Raw genomic sequence first — 6,795 nt, forward strand, 5'->3', positions numbered from 1 at the left:
GTGCCCCGGTTGCCGCGCCTTCCGCGCCGCCCGCGCCGGTGCCGCTCCTCGCGCGGCTCCGCCCCGCGCGCCGCCCAAGGTCGCCTCCCCACTCGTCGTCGCCTCAGATCCGGCGAGGCGCCGCCGGATCCGCCGTCCCTGCCCACTCCGGCCGCCTCGGTTCGCGTGCCCGCGAGGAACCCTAGATCCCGAAGGTCGTTTTTCTGCTAAGTCCCAGTTTTGAGTAATTTTCATGCCATGTTCATTGCGTCGTATCTCTGCATCCGTAGCTTTGTTTCGTGCGTGTATTATGTCAAATTGTTCATCTCAACGAGTACATCATTTCATTCCATTGCATCATATTCATTTGAGCTCATCTTGATGCCTGAATCTTTGTTGTAAGAGTGCTTCATGATGTTTTCTGCTGTCTGTTATCAGAACGAGCTCTTTTATCATTTTTGCCATGATTGATGTGTGCATCCTATGAAGTTGATGTCTACATGTGTTTTGAACTATGCCATGTCTTCTTTATAGAGGTGCTTACCATGTATTTTTGTGATCAATGTGGTGGCTAGCACAAGCATGCAAACTAGGCATCGTGATGTTGCTGATTTTAGTCCCTGTTCTGTTGTTATTTTGATTCCATGTAAACTTGATGCTACAGAGAGATCCATGCATATTTTGAGATACTTCAGTAAGGGTGTTTTGAACATGTGGTTGTTGTCTACCCATTCATGCCCTTGGTTGCAATTATGGAGTAGTCTAGCATGTCATTTGAGTGCTCTACTTTTGCTTCAAAATGTTTCCTGACAGATTGTTTACTTGTTATTCAATTTAGCCAAGCTTGCTATAGTTGATCCTTACATGCTATGGACTTGTTCTTGACTTGGTTTGTTTCACAAACATGTCTTCTTGATGATGCTATGCTTATCTTGTCATGAAAGGACTTTTGGTGAGTGTATCGAGCTTGTTAAGTAGGGTTCATAATGTTGCTGTTTTGCTAGGCTGAATCTGTTATTTCGTGATACTATATAAACATGCTTCTACTAATCATTTTATGCATAATCTGGAGATGTGCTATAAACATGTTTTGATCTACATGTCATCCTCTATCCATCAATGCCCCTGGTTGCATTTATAGGTTCCTGTAGCTTGTTCATATCTTGCTCCAAAGTTGCTTCATAATGTTGCTATCAGCCTGTTTACATTAAGTTCACTTGTTCCCATGTGTTTTGCTAGTGATCCATGCACCCTATGACCTTGATATTGCCATTCTTAGCTTCACAAATATGTCTTCTTACTGTTGGGTGCCTTGCCATGCCATGTTTTGATCTGTAGTGAGTTGCACAAGCTCATTTACATGCCTTCATAATTATGTTCCTGCCATGTATGAATCTGTAATATAACTTGCTATGTTTACATGGGTGCCATCATATTTTCTGATCCTTTTTGGCTTATGGTCAGTAAGGGACTTTTGATCTATGCATTTAGTAGTATCATGCCATGCCTTTGTTTGCCATGATAAGTTCCTATAACACGTGGTTTGATAGCTCTGAACATTGCATCGTGATGTTATTTTCTGCAAAGTCTGAAATTGTTATAACTTGCAGTCTTACCATGTGTTTTTGAGCATGTTCTAGTGATTTCTGGAGATAGCTCAGTGTTCATGTTTTGTTGTGCTTTACCTGTACTTCATGTACATGCCTTTTGTTTTATTGTTGAGGTCCTATAGCATGTTGTTTTGGTGCTTGCAATATGCCTAGTTGCTATTTTGGACAGATTGTTGTTATAACTTGTATAGTGTGCATGTGTTGAACCGTTGCTCCGTTTTGAGTGTGCTCTATATGAAACTTGCTTAGAATTGCATGTAGTTTCATATTATCATGTTGCATCCTTGTTTTGAGGTGTTTGCTTGATGTTTGGGTGCATTTTGCATCAATGCCATGTTTAACTTGTTTTGCTCATATCTTCTAGGCCGTACCTCCGAACTAAATGAACTTTATATGTAACTTAACTAGAATCTCGTGTAGATCATCTTTGTGCATCTTAACTTGCTGTTTAAAAACTATAACATAAGGTTTATTCAGATCTGGACCAATTTCGAAATTTGCATATGAGGACTTACCGGAATTGTTATATGTTGTTCCCGGCCTCATTTAAACTTGCCTTGATGTGTTACTCTTGTTTGCATCTTCTCTTGCCATGAGTAGCTTCATGTAGTCTTGTCTTGCATCATGCTTGTTTGTGCATCATGTCTTGTTCAAGTGTGGTGTGTTTACGATGTTGTGTGCTTCTTTTCGATAGTTCCTGTTTCGTTGCGATCGTGAGGATTCGTTCGTCTACGGTTGGTTCGGCTTCATCCGTTCGTCTTTTTCGTGGACTCGTTCTTCTTCCTAGCGGGATTTCAGGCAAGATGACCGCTACCCTGGATCTCACTACTATCATTGCTATGCTAGTTGTTTCGTTCTATCGCTATGCTGCGCTACCTATCACCTGTTTATTCAAGCCTCCCATATAGCCATGAACCTCTAACCTTTGACACCTTTCCTATGCAAACCATTGTTTGGCTAAGTTACCGCTTTTGCTCAGCCCCTCTTATAGTGTTGCTAGTTGCAGGTGAAGTTGAAGATTTCTCCATGGTGGACAGGATTTTGGTTGGGATATCACAATATCTCTTATATTGTTAATGCATCTATATACTTGGTAAAGGGTGGAAGACTCGGCCTTTTTCCTAGTGTTTTGTTCCACTCTTGCCGCCCTAGTTTCCATCATACCGGTGTTATGTTCTCGGATTTTGCGTTCCTTACGCGGTCGGGTGATTTATGGGACCCCCTCGATAGTTCGCTTTGAATAAAACTCCTCCAGCAAGGCCCAACCTTGGTTTTACCATTTGCCTCACCACCACCTACCCTTTCCTTTGGGTCGGCCAACCCAAGGGTCATCTTTATTTTAGCCCCCCCCGGGCCAATACTTGTCTAAGTGTTAGTCTGAACTGAGCTGCCTGCGGGGCCACCTCGAGGCAACTTGAGGGTTGGTTTTACTCGTAGCTAGTCTCATCCGGTGTTGCCCTAAGAACGAGATATGTGCAGCTCCTATGGGGATTTGTCGGTGCATCGGGCGGCTTTGCTGCTCTTGTTTTACCATTGTCGAAATGTCTTGTAAACCGGGATTCCGAGTCTGATCGGGTCTTCCTGGGAGAAGGTCTATTCCTTCGTTGATTGCAAGAGCTTGTCATGGGGTAAGTTGGGACACCCCTGCAGGGTATAATCTTTGGAAAGCCGTGCCTGCGGTTATAGGCAGATGGGAATTTGTTAATGTCCGGTTGTAGACAACTTGACACCAGATCCGAATTAAAACGCATCAATAGTGTGTGTAGCCGTGATGGTCTCTTCTCGGCGGAGTCCGGGAAGTGAACATGGTTTCTGTGTTATGTTTGACGTAAGTAGGAGTTCAGGATCACTTCTTGATCATTGCTAGCTTCTCGACCGTTCCTTTTGCTCTCTTCTCGCTCTTATTTGCGTATGTTAGCCACCATACTTGCTTAGTCGCTGCTGCAGCCTCACCACTTTACCCCTTCCTTTCCCTTTAAGCTTTACTAGTCTTGATACCCATGGTAATGGGATTGCTGAGTTCTCGTGGCTCACAGATTACTACAACAACAGTTGCAGGTACAGGTTTATGCGATGATCATGACGCGAGAGCGATGCTTGCTTGCCTTGAGTTCTTCTTCTGCTTCTTCGATCAAGGGATAGGTTCTAGGTCGGCAGCCTGGGCTAGCAGGGTGGATGTCGTTTAAATTTATGTTTGTGTTTCATCCGTAGTTGGATGATGCTCTGATGCATTGTGATGTTGTATTCGTGTGGCATTGTATGCCTTATGTATGTATCCCCATCTATTATGTAATGTTGATGTAATGATATCCACCTTGCAAAAGCGTTTCAATATGCGGGTCTATCCTTGGTGGGACCTTCAAGTTCCTTTGGGATAGGGTCGCATATTGGGCGTGACAAGTTGGTATCAGAGCCTCGACCGACCCTAGGAGCCCCCTTGATTGATCGTGTAGTTTGGCCGTTGTTGAGTCTAGAATAAAACTATTTTTAGAGTCTAGTTATATCGGAGAGTAGGAATTCTTTTTACTCCTCAGCCCCCTTCGTCGCTCTGGTAAGTTATATTGACGTAGGTGTTTTGAATTACTTCTCTTCCCCTTCAAAATTTTCTTTAGGATCACGCAGTTGGTTTTTCGATCTTTGGTTCTCAACTCTATGTCATCCGGTGCATTTCTCGTCAAGTCGACTCGAGCCTCTTCATCCTTGAGTTCAATCCTTAGTTGTTTTTTCCCACCCGCCCTCCCATTTTCTTCTTGGAACCGGAGTCTGTAATCGAGTATCCATCCTACTCGTGCGAAGTCTTGGCTTTCTTTCCTCAATGATTTCAACTGGTGTTTTTCTCTTCAAGAGATTCGTCGATTTATCCTTCTGAGTTGCCTTTGTTTTTCCCGCCCTCCCACCCTTTTCTTTCCGGAGTCTGACTCTCTGTCGAGCATCAATTTCATTCGTGCGGAACCTCTTCAGTCCTTCGTCAATTATCTCAACCGGTGAATTCTCGTCTAGTTCGTCATTCTTCATCCCTTTTCTTTTTCCGGTGGACCCAATTCAAGTATTCGGTGTTGATCATATTCTTTCCCTCGGATCAAGTGTTTTCCCTGCTCGTTCTCCTCTCGTCAGTTTATCCTTCCGGAGAGTTCAAGACATCTCAGGAGATTCGTCTGTGTTCTAATTAATTTGAGGTTGTCACCTCATTCAAATATGTCAATTGTTCCGGTGCATCATATATCTCTTCAACAATCCTTTTCAACGGTGTTTTCTGTTAGTGGGCCCTAACCCACAGGTCTTTTCCTAGGATCTTACCTGACTCTTCTAATTCCCCCGGAGTATTCTAAATTCTTTTCAAGTGTGACATACGAATGGATTCCATCAGTCGCATGCCTTTTCAAGATCGATCTCAAATCATTTCATTGTTGGCTCAACCTCTTCGCTTGTCATTCTCCCGGAGTATCTCAGTAATTTTGGTGGTGTTTCTCGTCGTCTTTTGAAGATTGAAGAAGAGTTCTTCTTAAATCTTTCCCGTCCTCCCGAAGATTCATGGTTCTAGCTTCATATCATCCTCTCGAATTATTTCAGTTTGTCAGATACTCTTTCTTACCTATCCGGAGTATGTCAGGAGTTGTTTTTTCCATTTCTTTTCACCGGAGGCCATCATTTCAGCTACCGTTATCCAATTATCTCGGTGATTCGGTCTCTTTCATCAGTCATTTCCGAATTCTTACGGTGGTTTGTCCAAAATTATTTTTCTTTGATTATCATTTTAATCCTTTCGTTCTCTTCAGTCCTACCGGTGGTTCATGAAGACTTTCTCAAGTTTTGCGCCAGTTACTTCTCAATCCTTTTCAAGAAGAATAAGTAGTATGCAAAAATCCATTGCTTGTCATCAATTAAATTTGATGAAGGAGAAGCATACAATAAATCTTATTCTTATTTCCTCCAAGTGAGTAATCCTTTCCTTCGGAGTTTGTTCTTGATGAATAAATTCTAGTTTAAAGTGTTTTCATCTTTTCTTTCCCGGAGTTCAAAGTTTCCTTGGCCATCTCGTCGGAACCTCCATCTAAATCATCGCAATGCTCATCTTATTCTTTCATCCTTCATTTTATCTCGTCATCCTTTTGTCACCGGAGTTCTTCATGGTGGTTCTTCATGATTTAATTCATTCCTCAAGAGTTCTTCAAGTATCATTCCATCCTCTCCAGTTCTTCTTCTATTCTTTCCTTGTTCAACTGGAGTGCTGCCTAAATTCTTTCAGTCTTACTCGTTTCTTATCTCGTTCTAACCGGAGTGGTTTCATAGTCCATCTGATTCCGTGAGCTTTCGATCCTCGTCATTCTCGTCTTTCCTCTCTTTTTCTCGAGTGCTCTCGATTCTTTGCTTCTTCTTTTGAGTTCTTGTTTCACCTCATCCATTTTCTCTCCCGTCTCGGTCCTAAGATCTCGGGGCGAGATCTCTTGTTAGTGGAGGAGTGTTGTAAAGCCCCGGATCCGATGTGCCAGGTGTCTGCCAGTTATTAGCCTTCATTGCCATGTCATTTGCTTGCGTGTTGCATTTTATCATGTCATCATGTGCATTTCATTTTGCATACGTGTTCGTCTCATGCATCCGAGCCTTTTCCTCGTTGTCCATTTTGCAATCTGGCGCTTCTATGTCATCCGGCGTCCCCTTCTAGCCTCTCTTCGTGTGCGGGTATTAAACTTTCTCGGAATGGCCCGATGCTTGCCAAGTGGCCTTGGTATTGCACTGGTAGACCGCCTGTCAAGTTTCGTGCCATTTGGAGGTCGTTTGGTACTCCAACGGTTAACCGGGTAACCGTAAAGCCTCTTTTGTCTTGCAGCCCAACACCCCATCCAAAGTGACCCAAAGCCAAGCAAACTCCCCTCCATGCTCCCGGTCGTTCGATCACGATCGCGTGGCCGAAAACCGCTCCTCATTTGGACTCTCCTAGCTCCCTCCACCTATAAAAACGTCTTCCCCTCCCCATTATCGGATGATTTTCCCCCCAAACCCTAATTTTTCCCCTCCGCGCCGTGCCGGACACGTCCGCCCCGGCCGCCGCAGCCACTCCCACGCTGACACGTGTCCCGCCGGCCCCTCTCTCTCCTCCCCGCCGCCGCGGCCAGCAGGGCCCAGGCGCGGCCCGCCCAGGCCCGCGCGCGCCGCCCCCGCGCCCAGCGCGCCCCGCCACCTCGCGCCTCCCTCCGGCGACTTCGCC

This window comes from Triticum dicoccoides, chromosome 4B (assembly GCF_002162155.2).
Source record: "Triticum dicoccoides isolate Atlit2015 ecotype Zavitan chromosome 4B, WEW_v2.0, whole genome shotgun sequence".
NCBI lineage: Eukaryota > Viridiplantae > Streptophyta > Magnoliopsida > Poales > Poaceae > Triticum > Triticum dicoccoides.